This window comes from Macaca nemestrina, chromosome 13 (assembly GCF_043159975.1).
Source record: "Macaca nemestrina isolate mMacNem1 chromosome 13, mMacNem.hap1, whole genome shotgun sequence".
NCBI lineage: Eukaryota > Metazoa > Chordata > Mammalia > Primates > Cercopithecidae > Macaca > Macaca nemestrina.
In genome coordinates this window covers 19,282,800-19,301,726 of record NC_092137.1, presented here as the reverse complement: position 1 = coordinate 19,301,726, position 18,927 = coordinate 19,282,800, and the positions used below count along the sequence as shown (strand labels likewise).

At 41.2% G+C, this 18,927-nt stretch overlaps 1 long non-coding RNA gene across 1 annotated transcript; it reads left to right on the top strand.

The window, feature by feature from the left end:
• Nucleotides 1-154: 154 nt before the first annotated feature.
• Nucleotides 155-14,334, top strand: LOC139357778 (uncharacterized). Its single transcript, XR_011611530.1, has 2 exons — nucleotides 155-10,294; nucleotides 10,423-14,334. It is a non-coding gene; the product is annotated as an uncharacterized lncRNA (long non-coding RNA).
• Nucleotides 14,335-18,927: the final 4,593 nt, after the last annotated feature.

The following is an 18,927-nucleotide window of genomic DNA, read 5'->3' as shown; positions in this document are numbered from 1 at the left end:
CCCCCAGTACATCTCTAAAAAGTCCCAGCTCTCGTCTAGTCTCTGGACCCCCATCACAATAAGATTCGTTGGTCCCAGTGACTGTCTCTGGCGCTCAGCGTTGCTGGGGCTGTTTTTCAGGAGAAAAAGAGGCCGATGGTGCTGGCCAGGTGGAGTTCAGCTGGGGCCCTTATCAAAGCTGCCAGGCCTGCAGTTTTTGTGTACGGATGGGGAAGCTATCTGGCCTAGGACAGCCTCTTGGGCAGGGAGGGCGGAAGGTGCCAGAGATCCTGGGCACAGCCCGGAACTGCCAGATGCAGAGATCCTGGGCACAGCCCGGAACTGCCAGATGCTGTCTCTGGGAAGATATTAGGTGCGTCCTGGGAAAAGAAAAGCTTGCAGGAGCTTCTTCCTAGGAGATAGTGTTTCAGGTTCTACCTTCTCTTTTCAGAATGTAGTTAGGGGTTAGGGACCCACTAAAAAACGTTTTCCCACGTACTTCCTTGCCGCGGAACTCACTGCTCACATTGTGGGGAGGGAAGCAATGGGATGCTCTGGGGCTCCCTGACGTCACCTCAGCTCCAAGAACCTGAGGACCTGATGTCCTAAATCCCCTAGAATCTTGGTGTCCCCACAGCCGGCTCAAAAGAGTCCCGTCCCACCTCTCAGAGCGCTAAGCCTCTGTGACGTCATGGTCTCCTCCTGCAGACACTGTGACGTCACAGAGGCCTCGGGCTGCAGCATAAAGCTTGAATGAGGTCCACAGAGGCATTCTATTACGCAACTTCATGACGTCACAGATGGGCCACGCCTCGGGCTAATATAGCCACACTTCTCGGCCCCGCCCCGCCCCGCACCGTGAATCAGCCCTTAGAGGCGCCAGGAATCGGTTCGTCCCCACCGACAGGATCCGCAGACCCGAAGCGTTGGCAGCTGTCCTGAGTGAAGGGCGGTGCCCTGCAGCGTCCTCTTCCTGAATCTGTGGTTTAGAGTGGTCTCCCTGCCCGCAGGGTTTCATGTCAGCATTTGCCAAGGCGTACTCGTCCCACCCACTTCTGCGCCCACTGTGGCCTCGCCCTCCTCGCCCACTGCGCAAGCGCCACGCGCAGGCGCAGGCGCAAAAGGAACTCGCAGGCCAGTGTTGCTGGTGCTGGAGTCCGGAAGCTGGCGGCGGTGCGTGGAAATCGTTGCGGAGTTCTGTGTTTTGCTTTTGGGGATCACAAACTCAGGGGCACACTGGCCCGGCGGGCGCATCCAACCGTTGGCGTATGTGTGGGCAGAAAATGCAGACGAGGAAGTGGGTGGCGCTGGGCTGATGCGGGCTGGAGCCCTTGACTTGGAGTGCCCAGTCCAGCGCCGAAGTCCTACGGAGGCTCCTGGGATCTGAGCGGGAGGGGGTGGCGCGGCGGGCCCTATCCTAGGCCAGAAAGTCCGCTGCGGTCCCAGCCCTTTTGGGCAGGCTCTCTGAGGTCGAGGGCTCCCACTGCACCCGTTCATCCCGATTTTCTGGGCCGTCTCTAGAGCCCAGTTGGTAGTTGGGCCCAGTTGGCATATGTTTCAGATGAAAAATTCACTACGGACTTGCGATGCTAGATTGGGGTCAAATCTCATGTCAGTGGCAGAGGAAGAATTCGAAGCTGTGCTTTCATTGAGGGAAAGGGCCAGAAGACCCAGCTCTAGCTTTTTCTGACAAGCACAAGTTTTGGGGAAGTCCCTGTGCTTCACTGAGCCTCAGTTTTCTTCCTATAATAGGGGTAGGGCTTTTCCTACCTACCTCATTGACTTTATGTAGAGGTAAAAGTCATACACATTTTGCCAATAATGTATTCACTGCTTGAACCAAGAACTGTGCCCTAATGTGTTGTAGAACAACTTTGGCATGTATGAAGGCCTTGTAAATGATGATGATGATGATGCTTAGAAATACTCAGCATTTTACGTAGCCTGCCTCCCAACCTGCTTTATTCCCAGGAGAGACCACCCCCATCTTTACTATAACAGAGGGATCCTGAAATGAAATGAGAGAGGGAGAATATCACTGAACTGGTGGCCTTCTTGAAAACTCCGGGAAAAAGCCTTTTTCAATGACATAGGGACCAATGGATTATTCAGTTCACAAATTGTTATGTTTGGTTGGGAAGATGTGTCATGGCCCTATGTCAAACTCACCACGTGTTTGTGGAACCCAGGGAGTTAAAAAACAACCTGTGGCGACTGAGGTGTGGAGCTGGGGAAGGAGCCTATGTATGTATGTGGCAAATGTGATGGCATAGATAAGGACGTGCTTAAACACAGGCTTGCAGAGTGGAAGACCCCTTGTGGATTTGTGCTTTCTTATGATTGATTGATTGAAACAAGGTCTCCCTCAGTTGCCTAGGCTGGATTGCAGTGGTGCGATCAGGACTCATTGCATCCTCAACCTCCCCGGCTCAAGCAGTCCTCCCACCCCAGCCTCCTGAGTAGCAAGGCTACAGGCGTGTGCCACCACGTCTGGTAATTTTTTCTACTTTTTTGTGTAGAGATGAGCTCTTGCTATGTTGCTTAGACTGGTCTTGAACTCCTGGGCTCAAGTGATCCTCCCACCTTGGCCTCCCAAAGTGCTGGGATTACAGGTGTGAGGCACCCATTTGTTTTCTTTGACTTGTGTTAGAGCATCCTAGCCTCAAGAAAAAGTGGCCACACAATGTTCTTTATGTGGACTTCTGCAGGAATGTTCCTCTCACCCAGTCACTCCAGTGCTGGCAATTTGCTGCCATTTTTTTGGTCGTTTTTCCTGGCTAAGGCTAGTTCCAGCCCCAGAGATTAGAATATGAAAGGATTAACCCCCCCTCCCCCAAATGAGATGGAAGGATGAATGAGTTGAAAGTTTTTGTTTCCCTTTTCCAAACGCTAAGCTGGCCCTCATCAGTGCAGCTGTCTCTGGGGATGTATAAAGCATAATTAATACATTTTAAATGTTTGGTTTGAACTTTTTTTGCTAGTGAGATAAGATAAGGAGTTTTTGTCATGACAAGGGAAGGGATGGATTTCTTTCTATCGTTTGCAGGAGTGGGTGCCACTTGGAGCCTTTAGGTAGACAGTTGCATGAGATGAGAAACTTTATAGGGGGCGTGGAAGAAAGCCAGTGGAGATGGGGAAGGAATGGCTAGACTCTTTACCTTCCAGACAACCAGAGGGGAAAAATGAACTTCCAGAGAATTTGGGTTTGTCTTAAATATTGAAATTTGCTTGGGAGTTTGGGCCACTTCTTATTAACCTGGGTCCAGAACTGAATGTCTGTGCAGTCAGAGCTCAAAATTGCTTTGGTATCTTACAGTACACATAGCATTTCCCTGTTGGTATATGGTAGACCAAGAACCAGAGCATGTGTGGTGCTAGAGCCATCAGGAGTAGTCTCTATGGCCTTATCATTGGAGAGATCATTGGACACTGAAATATTTGAGCAGGGACACTGTAAGATGGGTGGAAATACTAGAAGAGTTATTATTATCAGAGGGATCTATGTATCCATAAGATCCATATTTTTAATTATAATGTTCATATCTTCTATATTCTTTTCAATGTCTTGATTTCTTTGCCTGTTAATTGCTAACTGACACTTCAGTGTGTATTAAAAACCCCCGCCATGATGGTGGAACTGTCATTTTCTTATTGTAGTTCCATCAAAGATATATAAGCTATATATACATATATACATATATACATAAATTATATATATGTACACACGTATGACTGTTTAAGCTATTTACATTTATTGTGATGTATATATTGCTGTTATATTCTACCATCTCACTTTATGTTTCTAGTTGTCCATCTGTTTTAATGGCCCTTTTCTGATGTCCTTTGATTAAAATCATAAGCTTTTGCTTAATTTCTTTTGTGATTACTCTTGAATGTTTAATATGTTTACTTAGCTTAAAGTCTCAATCAGTAACATCACTTACCTTCTTAATAATATAATACATATGGCAACTTCAGTCACACCTGACGAAGATCCCAGTTTACATGTCCCCCAAAATTCATTAGGCTCTTTACCCTCACCACCCTTCTCACCATTCCTGTGCCTTGGCTGCTCACCTAAGGGGCATTGCTTCCTTTGAATTTTCAGTGGCTGCGTGGAAGACCAGCTTATCCTTGAGTTCAGCCTGACCATGCTTATGTTTGTCTCTCCATGACAGTCAGCAATACTCTTGGGGACTCAGTGTGGCAGTTGAAACAATGGCAGGGGCTGGGGCTTTACCTCTGTGGGAAAGGTATGAAACATTGCTAGGGCTTCTCAGCCGGAAAGCTGGGCAAGCTTTTGCCCCTAGCAAAGCATAAGTTTTATTTTAATTGTCGTAAGTGTGTATTTAACTGGGCCAAGGAGGATTGGAAGTGCTGGGGAAAGCATTCAGTTGTAATATATTCCTTCAGGTTTACCCCCAAATGTTTTAATTTGGAAATTTCCAAGCATATAGAAAAATTCAAAGAATTTTATGGTGAGCATCCACAGAATTGATTTCTTTGAGTTTGTCCTCCTTGGGGTTTTCTCAGATTCCTAATCTGTAGGTTTATGCCTTTTTTCATATTTGAAAATGTTTCAGTCAATTACCCACCACCTAGATTTCATAATTGATCTTTTACTATACTTGCTTTATCACACATTCATCCATCAATCTATCCTTCCAACATTTTTAAAAACAAAAATTTACAAACATATAGAATAATGGAAAGAATAGTGCAAAAGACACCCTCAGATTATCCTCATAGAGTCGATAATTGATAATGTTTTATTCTATTTGTTTCCCTCTCCGTCTTTCTCTCTGAATCATTTGAAAGTCAGTTCCAGACTTCATTATATTTCATCCCTAAATATTTGAGCACATATCTCTTAGAAATAAAGACGTTATCCTACATAACCACATTATTATAACACTAAAGAAAATTAACAATTTTATATCATTTCATGATCAAATGTTCCATCTATATTTGTTTCTTCAAATTTTCCAACCTCTTGTATTTTTAAAAACCAGAAACCAATAAAACTTCTTACATTGCATTAGTCTTTAGTGTTTTTTAATCTAGAACAGTCACCTGTTTTAAAAATGTTTTTTGTTTTGAAATAATTATAGATTTACAGAAAATTACAGGGTGATGATTCCATATACACTTCACTCAGTTTCTCCCAGTGGTTAGTTACATCTTGCATGATGATAGTACAATATCATACCAGAAAATTGATATTGATACAATGAGTGTGTGTAGTGTTATGCTATTTTATCACATGTGTAGATTCCTGTAACCACCACTATAATCAAGATATAGAACTATTTCACTAGTTAAAACATTTTAACAGTTTGAGGAAAGTGTGAAAACCTGACCTCCCTTTAAGCTCCTTTATCCTCCGTGTTTATGACATATTGGCTTTAAATATTTCTTCTACATACATTGAGATCCACATTACACAATGCTAAGTTTTTGCTTTGACCATCAAATGTAATTTAGAGAACTCAAGAGGAAAGATAAAGTTTATTGTATTTCACCATGTTTTTGCTTTTTCCATTGTTATTTTTTTCTTCCTGATGTTCCAAGTTTCCTTCTTTTATTATTTCCTGTTTTGAGAACTTACCTTCTTTAGCCATTCTTTTAGGGTAGATATGCCGGTGACAAGTCCTTTGAGTTTTTCCTTCATCTGAGTATGTCTTTATTGCCCCTTCATTCTTGAAGGTTAATTTCACCAAGAATTCTGGGTTGACAGTTATTTTCTTTCAGCACTTGAAAAATGTTATTACTTCCTTCTGGCTTCCATGGTTGCTGGTCAGAAATCCACTGTCATATGAATTGCTTTTCTCCTATGCGTAAGGCGTCATTTTCCAATGCTGCCCTCCCCTCCCCTCCCCTCCCCTCCCCTCCCCTCCCCTCCCCTCCCCTCCCTTCTCCTCCTTTTTGAGAGGAGTTTGGCTTCTTTCACCCAGGCTGGAGTGCAATGGTGTGATCTCAGCTCACTGCAACCTCTGCCTCCCAGGTTCAAGTGATTCTCCTGCCTCAGCCTCCCAAGCAGCTGAGATTACGGGCACCCACCACCACGCCTGGCTAATTTTTGTATTTTTAGTAGAAACGTGTTTTCACCACGTTGGCCAGGCTGGTCTTGAACTCCTAACTTCAGGTAACACCCACCTCAGCCTCCCAAAGTGCTAGGATTACAGGCGTGAGCCACCGCGCCTGTCTTCCAGTACTGCTTTCAGATTACTTTCTTTGTCTTTAATTCTTCAATTTTCAGAAGTTTGAGTATGATGGTTCTTGGTATAAATTTCTCTCAGTTTATCCTCCTCAGGGTGTTCTCAGATTTTTATATCTCTGGGTTTATGCCTTTTTCCATATTTGAAAAATTTCCAGCCATTGTTTCTTCAAATGCTTTTTCAGCTCCACTTTCTTCTCTGCTTCTTAGACTCCAATGATGCAAATATTAGAATGCTGTTTTCCCACAGGTACGTGAGACTGTGTTCATTTTTTTTCAGTCTGTTTTCTCTCTGTTTTTCCAGTTTGAGTAATTTCCATTGTTCTAATCATCTGGTTCACTGGTTTTACCCTCTGTCCCCTCCATTCTGTTGGTTGAGCCCATCCATTGGGATTTTTATTATTGAATTTTCATTACTGAATTTTTTAAATTCTAAATTTCCGTGTGGTTCTTCTTTAGTTGTTTCTAGTGTTTGTAATTGCTAATTGAAGCATTTTTATATTGGCTGCTTTAAAATTTGTGTCAATAATATCAGCATCTGTGTTATCTTAATGTTGGTGTCTGTTGATTATCTTTTCTCTTTCACGTTAAGATTTTCCTGGTTCTTGGTGTTACCTGATTTTCCATCATATTTTTGGAATTTTGAGTACTATGTTATGAGATTGGGTTTTACTTAAATCTTTCTTAGCAAGTCCCCTCTGACACTGCTCATTTGGGAAGAAGGAAGTACTGCTTTGCTACATGAGAGGGTGATGGTCTAGGCTCCCCTCCAGGCCTTTGGGGACACCTCCCATGCCCAGAGGGGTAGAGGTGCTTTTTTACTGACCCTCATGTGGCTTCTACTATGAGGTAGGTGAAAGGTCTTGCTATCCTTGGGTGATGGTGAAAGTTTGACTGTCCACTCAGTCTTCTCAGGCACCACTTGGCGGGGGCAGGGAGAGGTACGCTGTTACAGCTGGAAAAAGATGGAAGTCTAGGCTCCCTACTCAGTCTTCGCTTAGTGGTAACCTGTGGCTTTATGAGTCTCTGTCTAATTGCATAAGTGAAGAATTATTGGCCTTACAGAAATATACACTAAGTGATTGGTAGATTTCTCCACAAATTCTTACTTCCTGGGGATAGAATGATCTAAGATGTTCCTGTTAATTCTAAGATGATCCTGGGTTTCCTCTCTAAGGTACTGTGCTGTGTAATGTACTGTGATATTTTAAATTTCACAATGCACAATCATCCTTTTATATGTTGACATAAAATGCCCTGGAATGGTCTTATTATAAAATTATAAAACCTTCATCTGTCTCACATGTTGATATTTAAGTTCCCTGTGGATAAAAAATAACAATTGATATTTGTAGATTAGCTGCAATCTGTTGAATTTTGACATAGTAAAGTTGAGTCTTGCATTATTTTGTTTACGAAAAGAGAAAATCTAATGATTCTAGTGCCATAGTTTTCTTTTACACCCCAACTCCTTTGTCTGATTTTCAGATGACAGTTTTTAACATAAGTTTGTCCATAAAACTCTAAGTCTCATTAAAGTTTTGGGAGTGGAATTTCAGGAATCTATTTATATTTTCCTAAAATATTAGGTTAGTTTTCTTCAGTGTAAAAATACTTCCTAAGGGGATAGACTTTTTTTCTCTTCTAAAATTGTGCCTCTAGATTTCTTAGTGTTGTTTTGGTCAGGAGGAGAAATAATTATCAAAGCAAAAACTTTTTTTGGTTAAATTTTTATTGATTAAGATTTATGTATTGTGCCAGATTATGGACTAAGTGTGGGCATTATACAAACTGAGAGGAGTGGTCCCTATTTTTTCTAGATATATATTGTTATGACATAAAGTTTATTTCGGTAAGTCTGGACAGACTTAAGTAGATAGCCTGGATAAATGGAACTAGGAGGCAGGGAACTTTGGTCTCAGTACAGATTTTATTGCTGAATTTTCTTCGGTCATCTTAGTGAAATCCTGTAGCATCTCTGGACCTCAATTCTTACCTGTCAAGGAGAATAAAAACACCTGTCTTTTTTAACTTCTACAGTTTCTGCCTGAGGAAATTTAAATATGTGTCCTAAACGTAGATAACATTGCTAAAGACTGTTTACTTCTTTTTATTCATTCTTTAAAATAATCTGCAAACACTACTAGGTTTTCAGCTGCTTTTGGTTTCAAAAATGTCTCAGAGCAAAGAGAATTAAAAAAAAAAAAACTTGCATGGGATAGGTTTAAAAAAGTTTTAGACTTCATTTCCAAGATTTTCTATCTCCATTTTTGCTATTAGTGAGAACTGAATTTATTTTTCTTTCCTGAATACTCTGAACTTTTAGTTGTCCTGGATCCAGTTGTGTCACCTATGAAGATTTAGGCAGAAAAAAGCCTCGCACGTGGTTTAGAGAACTGTGTGGCAGACATCCCTGGATTAAAATAGCTGTAATTAGTAAATCAATCTCATGTTTAGAAATATACTGAAATGTGTGGATGTTCTGACTTGATCCAGAAACAGAATAAAACCAAATCAACTGCTTTCAAGTAAGAACAATTGCAAAAACAAAAATTTTGAAATAATGAACATAAAGATTTGAATTGTAAATACTTGTTTGTAGAGAAACAAAAGAAATTGCACTCATTTCTAATTTCAGGGGAAGAGAGCTCAGTGGTAGTTAGGCCACACCGACCTTGTTGGTGTGTTAAAATGGGAATTTTCACATAAAGTCATCTGTATGAGACAAGGAGCCCTGTACCACCCCATGGTGGGCGGGAACTCTTCTTCCATCTGTAGACTGATTCTTAGATGTGGCTCAGAACTGACCCACGCACACACAATCCCTGCAGATTTTGTCTTCTATTCATAATCATCAGAGTTTGAAATTAGGGAGTGAGCCAAAACTAAGTATTACAGGTATTTTAGCTGTGGTTTTTAGGTCCTCTCACAATTAATTGCTAAACACATTTTTGACTAGTGGAAAAAAATGTAAAGTAATGTCTAGAGTTTTCTTTATGTCTGTAATATTTACTTGTTTCCCTGCTATCTAAATCATTCTGAGCAGCACAATGTGTACAGGCCAGAAAGGCTTGGAGCCTGAATATCAGTGACCAAAAAAGAATCTTCAGAGCTGCTAATGTAACCTCTGAGGAAGCCAGGGGAAAAAATCCATTCTGCCCTTTTCAGTTCATTGGTTGTATTATTTTGCACTAAGAATGACTGTCCTAGGCCTACCTGACTGGCACCAGGTCCATTGAGGTGCTTGGAACACCGCCTCCCCCACACCCTCCTGCAAACAAATAGTGACGAGAGATGGGTGCACAGCTGGCTTTGGCTTGGTGCCTCCTTTGGCCCTAGGGGTCCACTCACTCCTGGCATAGGAGGCATGCATCTGCATCTGGATCGTGAACAAAATGGTCTCGCCTTGAAAATACTGCTGCTGGCAGAGTGATTTCAGAGATGCCTCTGAGAGTTTCACCCTTTGAGAACAAACCACCCACCTCTCGCTTGAGCTTTCCTTACCTGCTTTCCAAGGAGCCTAGAATCCCTCACTTTCTCGTGAGAATCCTTCCTTCCTTCCTTAGTAAGAGATGATGTTTATTATAGAATGCAGACCTATGCGGGGGGGATATTCAATATAGCTACCATTTGTTGAATCCTTACCATATCTGAAACATTTGTGACAAGAGATTTGCAACCACAAATATTCTCATTTTTTAAAATGAGGAAACTGAGGCTCAGAAGTACATTTTTGTACAAGATGACAAAGTTAGTAAATCATAGAACCAGGCTTCAAATCCAGATTCTTCAGACTCCAAAATCCATGGGCTCCCAGGACCCTGTACTGCCTCCCTGTAACTGAGATTCACTGAGGGGAGGCCGTGGCCTGACGGGTGAGGAGTGCTGGGCTCTGACCTCCTGGTGGTGAGGAAGAGAGCAGCTAAGAGGTCCTGGGCTGAGAAAGCTTTGCCTCACCAGGTGCTCTGAGTGCTGGCACAGAAAGGATGAAAGCTTAAGTCCAAGCACAAAGTGGAAGTCTTCCTCCTGCTTCACGGGGTAACCTTCCAGGGTGTCTCATTCAGGAGGGAGCCCATCCTGGGAGAATGAAGAGAGCAGGTATGTGGCCAACCCCTGCCTGCACTAGGGCTCTCATGCTTGTCTTTCTTCAGAAGAGGATGATGCTTGTTTGAGAGGGTGGCATAGTGTTTATGATGTTATACTGCATTTCTATTTCCTTTCACTAGCTGGAGTATGAGCTGTGAACCTGAAAAGTGTTGGAGCACCTCAGCTGGGAATGTCAAGGGCTGACAGAGGTGGCAGTGAGGCCTCAGATGGGTCTCTGGTTGCCGTCTTGATGTGACATGGCTTAGACTTTCCACTGCCCTTCAGAGTTTCTTCTTTAGCCATGTTCCCTATGCTAATTATCATTATGATCAATATGGCTGAAATATAGCTGAAGAACGCAGTCAGCGTATAGTAAGTCACCCAGACCAGACTTTTTCAGAATATGGCCTGAAACTTTTTCACCTTCTCAATCTGGTCCAGGGACTTATCCAATGTACTTCTATAAAAGCTGTGACTTAACATTTCTGATGCTGTATTACAAATGTCTGCTTATAGACTGCAGGCTTATTGAGGACATGAGCCAGTTCTGCTTATCTCAGCATTCCCCATGCCTTTTGTGGCACCTGAGCTTGAGAAGGTGTTCCTAGCTAAGCCGGACTTTGGAGGAGAACAGCCTTGGTCCAATTACAGAAATGGGGAAACTTCATGGGAAAGAGGGGTGACTGGTTAATTGTGCTCCTGGGAAAAGCATGCTTCTGATCATTAGGTTGAGAATGAGAACCGTGTGTTTAAACTGGAGTAAAAAGAACAATCTACTGGTAGCCCTGACCCCAGCCAGCATGATGGGGCTACCCAGAAGGGATGTTTCGAAAGTGGGAACAAAAGCTTTGCTCTGGGACATCCTAGATTGCTTTTCCAAATAATTATAATATGTGATAAAGACTGCACCTTTTATTTCCATTTTACTCTGTGTTTAGGATGAAACATTTTAAATAAAAGTCCTGAAAATTAAAAGGCAAATAAAGCAATCCTGCTAATTTAATGAAGGCAAAGCTGTAAATGCAGCTTTTATGGAGTGTCAACCACTCCCTGAGGAACCTGGTAGCCAGAGGGAAAGGAGGAGGAGGGGCATCCTCTGACTCATCCCAAGGGGCCAGAACCTTTTTTCACTTTTCTGTAGCAAGTAGGGCTTCTAGAGAGGAGAGCTCTGCTAGTAAAGAATGATCCAGGGCCCTCCGCCCTATGAATTTTTCCTTCAAGTGGCCTTGCTTTCTTTGTCCATGATGAGGCTGGAGGCATGGCATGGCTCTTTGAAAACCCCCATCACTTTGGGTTGGTGACCTTCTCCCTCTGGTACCTGTGTGCCAGGAGGTAGGTATGGAAGACAGGCTTTTGTCCAGTGCCTTCTGTGGTATGTGGCCTATCTACAACACTAGTCAGAATGCAACGGATAGAGGGCCACTCTGTACCCTGGGGCGTCCTTTCGATAATCCCCTCATCACAGTCACCTCCAAAGGCTGCTTGCCCTGACAGTGGGGATGTGATGGGCAGGCTGTCAAATAGATTGTGAGTGCATTAGCAGGATTAGCAGTGAAGGCTAATATTGTAGCATTTCCAAAGTTCATTCACGGCAGCTGCTTGGCTGCCAAATTGGGCAGGCGCAGGCTTCAGAATTAATGTCACATCTGGGACGGCCCTGATGTGGTCAGAGGCACAACAGTCCCATTGTGTTTATGTATTTTTATTCTATAACAGAGTTCAATTTGTAACATTAGTAGAAAGATACGTCTAAGTGTTCTTTTTTTTTAACTTTTTTAATTAATAAAATTTATTAATGTAAGACTAGAAAAATATTTATTCAATATGATTAAAAATTCTATTTCAGAGAGAAGAAAAAGTATTCCATGAATTATACCTCTTTTGTTAACATGCTAGTTATTCCATCTTATTGATGAACTAGCTGAAATACTTCTGCCACCCTTCAAAACCAGATACCTTGTTTTTGGTAGTTCTGGTAGTATTGTTGATTTTATTTCTGCTAGCGAAAGTAATATACCTTCATTTTGGAAAAAATTGATCAGAAAAGTACAAGGGAGCCATTTAAAATGCTCAGTCCTTTTACTGTATAGATATTACCTCTGGTGCCATATGTATTTCCATGTAATTTTCCTACTGTGCATATATATTAAAGAAAACTGTGATCATACAATGTATTTGGGTTTGTTTCCCTTTTAAAACACTGAATATGGCTGGGCACGGTGGCTCATGCCTGTAATCCTAGCACTTTGGGAGGCCGAGGCGGGCGGATTGCCTGAGCTCAGGAGTTCGAGACCAGCCTGGGCAACACAATGAAACCCTGTCTCTAGTAAAATACAAAAAATTAGCCGGGCGTGGTGGCACGCGCCTCTAGTCCCAGATACTCAGGAGGCTGAGGCAGGAGAATTGTTTGAACCCAGGAGGCAGAGGTTGCGGTGAGCCAAGATCGTGCTATTGTACTCCAGCCTAGGCGACACAGCGAGACTCCATCTCAAAATAAATAAATAAATAAATAAAACCATACTGAATATTATATCATCAACATTTGCCATTTTTTGCACTTTTAGTGAAAATATAAAATTTAGTTACTATAAAATAGTTTATGTGAATATGTTTGCATTAGTGTTCTATTGATGTGTAACAAATTACTAAAAATTTAGCACCTTAAAACAATACCCACTTATTAACCCGCAGTTCTGTAGGTCAGCAGTCTTGCATGATATGACTGGGTTCCCTGCTCGGGGTCTCACAAGGGCAAAATCAAAGTGTCAGCTGGGCTGAGTTCTCTGGAGACTCTGAGAATTGCTTTCAAGCTCATTCTTGGTAGCCGAATTCAGTTCCTTAAGTGTGTAGAACTGAGGTCCTTGTTTCCTTGCTGGCTGCCTATTCTTAGCAGCTGAAGCCACCTGCCTTCTCTGCCATGTGGCCCCTCTATCTTCAAGCCAGCATTGGTGCATTGAATTTTTATTGTGTTTTGAATCTTTGACGTCCTCTTCTGTGACTGCTGGAGAGAACTGCTCACTTTAAAGGGCTTATATGGTTAGGGCAGGCACACAGAATAATCTCCCCCGGCTTAAGGTCAACTATGTCAGATCACATAATCTAATTAGGCGAGTGAAATCCATCACATCGATAGTTTCCAGGATTATGCAGGGCATGTACACTAGGGACAGGGAATCTTGGGAGCCATCTTACATTTCTGCCCACCACAATATTATATTTAGTAGTTTTTGTATTTTCAAAATTTGTTTATTTCCACTTTCTTATTATTATAAATACTGTTTTGGGTGAAATGATACTTTGTAATTTGCATTTTCTAATGAAGTTCTGTGTTAATTTTCATATGTTTTTTGACCATGTATATTTCTCCTTATATGAATTATTCCTTGCTGTTCTTTTTTACAGTATTTTTTCTAATTGATATATAATGCTTTTTCAATAGTAAGGTTACTAAGCCTTTGCTGATTTAAAAAAATGGTTTATAGAAAGGAGTCTCACTATGTTGCCCAGACTAGTCAATAAGCAATCCTCCCACTTTGGCCTTCCAGAGCACTGGAATTACAGGTGTAACCATTGTGCCTTGCCCCAACTGCGAATTTCATCACAAATATTTTACCTTTCTTTGCTTACTTTTTGATGCACAAATATTTTAAACATATATATGCACAATTCTACCTGTATCTTCCTTTTTCTTTCTGCCTTTGGAGTCATTTAGAAAGTCCTTTTGTACCCCAAGATTTTAGAAGTATTGAGTTACATTTCTCTGTTACTTTTAGGGACTTATTATTTGTATTTAAACTTTTATGTATATGAAATTTATTTTCTATGTAGTATTAGGTACATAGTTAAATCCCCCTTCCCCTAAATTGTCAACCAGTGATTCTAATGAAGTAACTCATCCTTTGCTCTCTGATTTCAAATGCCATTTTTTGTAGTTGACCCATTTGAGTTGCTTTTTATTCTGTTCAATTTTTCTGTTTTGCAAACTGGTATAAGATCCATGCTCTTACAATGATTATAACTTTGAAATAAATTTAAATGTTTTGCAATACCAATTCCTCCTTGTGATCTTTGGTTTTCAGTATTTCACTGGCTCTTTTACCCTTCTGCTTTCAGGAAGTTTAGAATGAATTTAAATTGCTAGTGGAGGTGGAGGCTGCAATGAGCCGAGATCACTCCACTACTCTCCAGCCTGGGGGATAGAGTGAGACTCTGTCTCAAAAAAAAAAAAAAAGAAAAAAAGAAACAACAAAAAAAGAAACTTCAAGTATCAAAATCAAAATCAGAAAATTAACATTGATATATTATTGCCATCTAATCTGCAGATTTCATTCAAGTTTCACGAATTTTCCTAACAATGGCTTTTATAGAAAAAGGATCCAAGTCATGATCCTATATTGCATTTAGTTGTCATGTTTCTTTAGTCTCCTTCAGTCTCAACTTGTTTCTTAGTCTTTCCATGACTTTCATAATCACAACAATTTTGAAGATGATAGGCTGATTATATGGTAAAATGTCCCTCCTTTGGGACTGTGTAATAAGTCCTCATGATTAGATTTGGAGAAGTGATGTTGTGCTTTTTTGGGGTATGGTAAGGTTAAGATCGTTATGTAATAACTACAAATTGTTGAACACATACTGTATAAAATACACTTCACTAGGCACTTTACATATTTTAACTCTTATAAGCCATACAAGCACACTAAAAAGTGAGTAGTAGTAGTCTCATTTTATAGATGAAGAATCTGAAGCTAAGAGAAGTTAAGTGATTTGTCTAATGTCACTTAGTAAGCTGCAGAACTGAGTCCAGATCTCAGGCCTATGTCCCTCCCAGCCTGTGCCTTGTCACCTGCACCATGCTGCCAAGTTGACTCCTACCTTGGACCTGCCTCGGGAATGTCAGCATGGGCATCACACAAGAACACAGGAAATCCCACTTTCATAAATATTCTCCAGACTCAACACTTATTAGTTGTATGGCTTGGACAACTAAGTTAATTTTCCTTGGCTTCATTCATTCATTCATCCACTTAATGATTACTTCTTGAGAACTTATCTACAGGCAGTGTTCTAGGCCCTGGAGTTAGGGCAACATAAGACAAAGTCCTTGTGGAATCTGTCTTCTAGGATTGCCCTAGTTTCACTATTTGTAAAATGGGGTAATTAAAATATATGCATAATTGAGTTGTGAAGAATAAATAAAATCATTCATGTAATGAGCTTAGCCCAATGCAGGTACATCATAATTTAATTTAAGTGTCAGCTATTATGTAAAGATCATGAACAGTGAGAAGCCAGTCCAACTCTTGACTCAGTGACAGTGCTCTGAGATAGGGAGGGAGATATAGGACGGGGGAGGCCTGCAGCCTAGGTAGCACACTTTTTCCAGATCTGGGATCAAAGCACAAAGCTGGAAGATGATGATCTCAGTGAGGACGTTGGCAAGGCCTCCCAAAAAGCAGAGCCTAGAGGACACACATCAACACCAATTACTTGTTCAGTATGTGCTTCTGTGCTCTGATTGCCCAGAGATGTGGCCAAAGATTCCACATTGCAAGGCAAAAAACAAACACACAAAAAACAAACGGTGAGGACTAAAGGCAATGTAACACAAGTTGGAGTGTGTGGAGAGCATTGCTGTTTTTAAATTTTGGTTTTCTTAAATGACTCACTGTATTAGATGCCTATCTTAAAAATTCCCACACCTTAACATGTGGTATTAACTCCAACAGAAAACATGCAACCAGCCAAAAGCCAACATAGTTTAAGAAATGTAATATTTTATATGCAACACATTTTAGAATTTTTTTTTTTTTTTTTTTTTTTTTTTTTTGTGGAGGAATGGGGTAACCACCACTGGACATTTTACTTTGCCTCAGGGATACAGTTCTGAAACTTGGAGTTTATACCATAACTTGGCTAATCTGCTCAGATTCAGCATCTGCAACTCCTTTAACTGGCATTTAGTATTATGACAGGAAATCTTTACCGTTTTTCTGTTATAAAGAAACATTAGTAGACTGTACTGTAATATGTGCTCAAATTGGGTTACCGTCTCTGATGAACTGTAGAAGAAATGGAAACAGATAGTGAGTGGAACAGGGATCCTGGTGCAATCAATCCCCAATCTCACAGCATGCACCTTGGGGCCCACAGACTGAGGGTCACATCTTCCTAGAGTTTCCTGAGATGGAGAAAATGATTTCTTTCTCTCAGTTGGTGTGATGCTTACATCGGGCAGTGTGTGCAGTTAACCTGGCACACAGTAGTTATTCAGCAAAAATAATTTCCTTTGTTATCTCCTGTTTTATGAATTCAGCTTTCTTCAGAATTTTTAAAAAGCAGTTATAAATTAAACCATGTTGGTTCTTATTCATAGCTGGAGGGCCTGGCACATGGAAGGTGTGATCATGGGAGTCTGTGGGATGAATTATTTGTGGTGCTTGATGGAAAACTGTTTCCTGGCCAACTCCCTTGTTGGCAGCAGTGGGGGGTATGTTTGGTGGTTCTGTGCTGTCTCCCAACTCTGGAGCTGTGCACACAGGCTAGACTCTTCCTGGCTAAGGCTCATGGGAGAGTTATTCTTGTTTCAGTTTGGGCAAAAATTCTATGCACATGCTCTGCCTTTAAATTCACTTTTGAGATACTTGGCTTCATTCTGTGTGCCTGAAACTTTACCAGAGTTTAGGAATTCAGGGAAGAATTAGACACCTTTAGGTAGTCAACAATTAGGTACCAGAGAAACTTATGTGTACAGATACACACACTCATGCATACATCAACATATGTGTGTGTGTGTGTGTGTGTGTGTGTGTGTGTGTGTATGGAGGTGGTATCCTAAGGTAAGGGGAAACAATGTGGGAGACTCAAAGTTGTGAGTGTAAGAGTGTGGGGACCATGGCACAATTGGGATCCATGGTCCTTCAGGAACACAGATTTATAAAAAGTCAAAGAAATGATGCTTAAGTCTGGGGGTGTCCAAGAATCAAGGTTGCCTTCTGGTCTCACAGGAACACAGGTTCATGGAAAGTCAAAGGAATGATGCTTAAGTCTGGGGCTGTCCAAGAATCAAGGCTGCCTTCTGTAGGTGGGAGGAGGACCGAGAGAGATGTCTGCTCAGAGTTGTGGGAGCTAAGGAAGGGGTGGGAGAGGGCTTAGTGTCATTGGGCAGGGAAGGGATCTGGAGATGGAAAAGGCTGGGTCTGGAAACATAGTGAGTTGTGAAGAGTAGGCCTGGCTGCAATCTTGTCCAAGCAGGGAGATCAAAGAGCCTTTGCTAGATTTAAGACAATGAGACACACATCCTTGGGGAGCCAGGTGCTTCTGTGGCCAAGGACTCTGCAGCTTGTCTGGCTGGCTCTTAGATTCATAGCTGAGAACAGACATGCGGGACTGATTAGAAAACTGCAATACTTGGGAAAAAATGTAGCCATCAGAGACATGAAAATGGAAACATTCAAATGTTTATGAATGGAGTGTGCCTATCGTTGTGGTTTACGTGCCCTGGAGACCTTGTGAACAACCCATCCATATGCCTGGGAAGAACTTGTCTCCAGAGGCACCTTCCCTCTCACTTGCACAGTCATAGGCTTTCCTTGGATGCACCTGATGCTTATCATATTTTCTTCTCTGAGATAGAACCTTTTTCTACTGGTTTTTATCCACTAGTGGGCTAGAGGTGGCCTAAACTGAGGGCTCCATCAGACACTCAAGAGGAAATCTTACATTTTTTGTAAGACATACATACATGTCTTTGCACAATCATACCAAAAGTCTCTTTTGGCTCTTGATATTGATTAAACATATTTTCTAATGCATTTAATAATTATCTGAAGCCCTTTCATATGGAGTTTGCCATTTGTGTGTGTATGTGTGTGTGTGTGTGTGTGCATGTCTGTGTGTGTGTGTGTGTCTACTCTGCTCATCTCCTATTGATGTGACGTACAGAACATTGTAGAAGGAGATCTGGGGTTAGTGTTGGAGAACCTGAGTTTGAACTTCTTCTTTGCCACCGTATACAGGTACAGATATATATAGCAAAAGGATAAAGGACTTACTCTACAGGCTTATTAGTTGTTGATATTTGGCAAATTACTTAATCTCTCTAAACCTTAGATCCTTCATTCATAATATATAATTTATAAATTATAATAAATACATAATTTATATTCATAAATATGTAAAGAAATAATACCTATTTTGCAGAATTCCTTAGAGGATGAAACATAGGAACAAATACCTTAGTACAATGTTTGGCACATATTAAATATTCAATAAATTTCACTTGCTATTGTTATTGCTGTTTGTTGACACAAGCTAAAGTAATATGGGTACATTCTGGGTATAATTAGAACATACGTTAAATATTTTGGGGGGGCACAAAAGCACACACATTGCTGTCCATAGTGCTGAACTATCATTGCATAGGTGTTGGCTGTCACTCCTAATCCTAGGCCACTGCTGATGGCTGTGTAGTCTCTCCCAGGAATTCTGAGCCAGGGATATTGAATGAAGCAACCAGAATGGTAGAGAGGTAAACTAACAGTGGCTTTTGCATAAGTCACTGAGAAATTTCTAGAGGAGAGTAAAAGATGCTTTTTTGTATCTTTTACATATTTATATTACCCAAGAATAAATCCAAACTCACA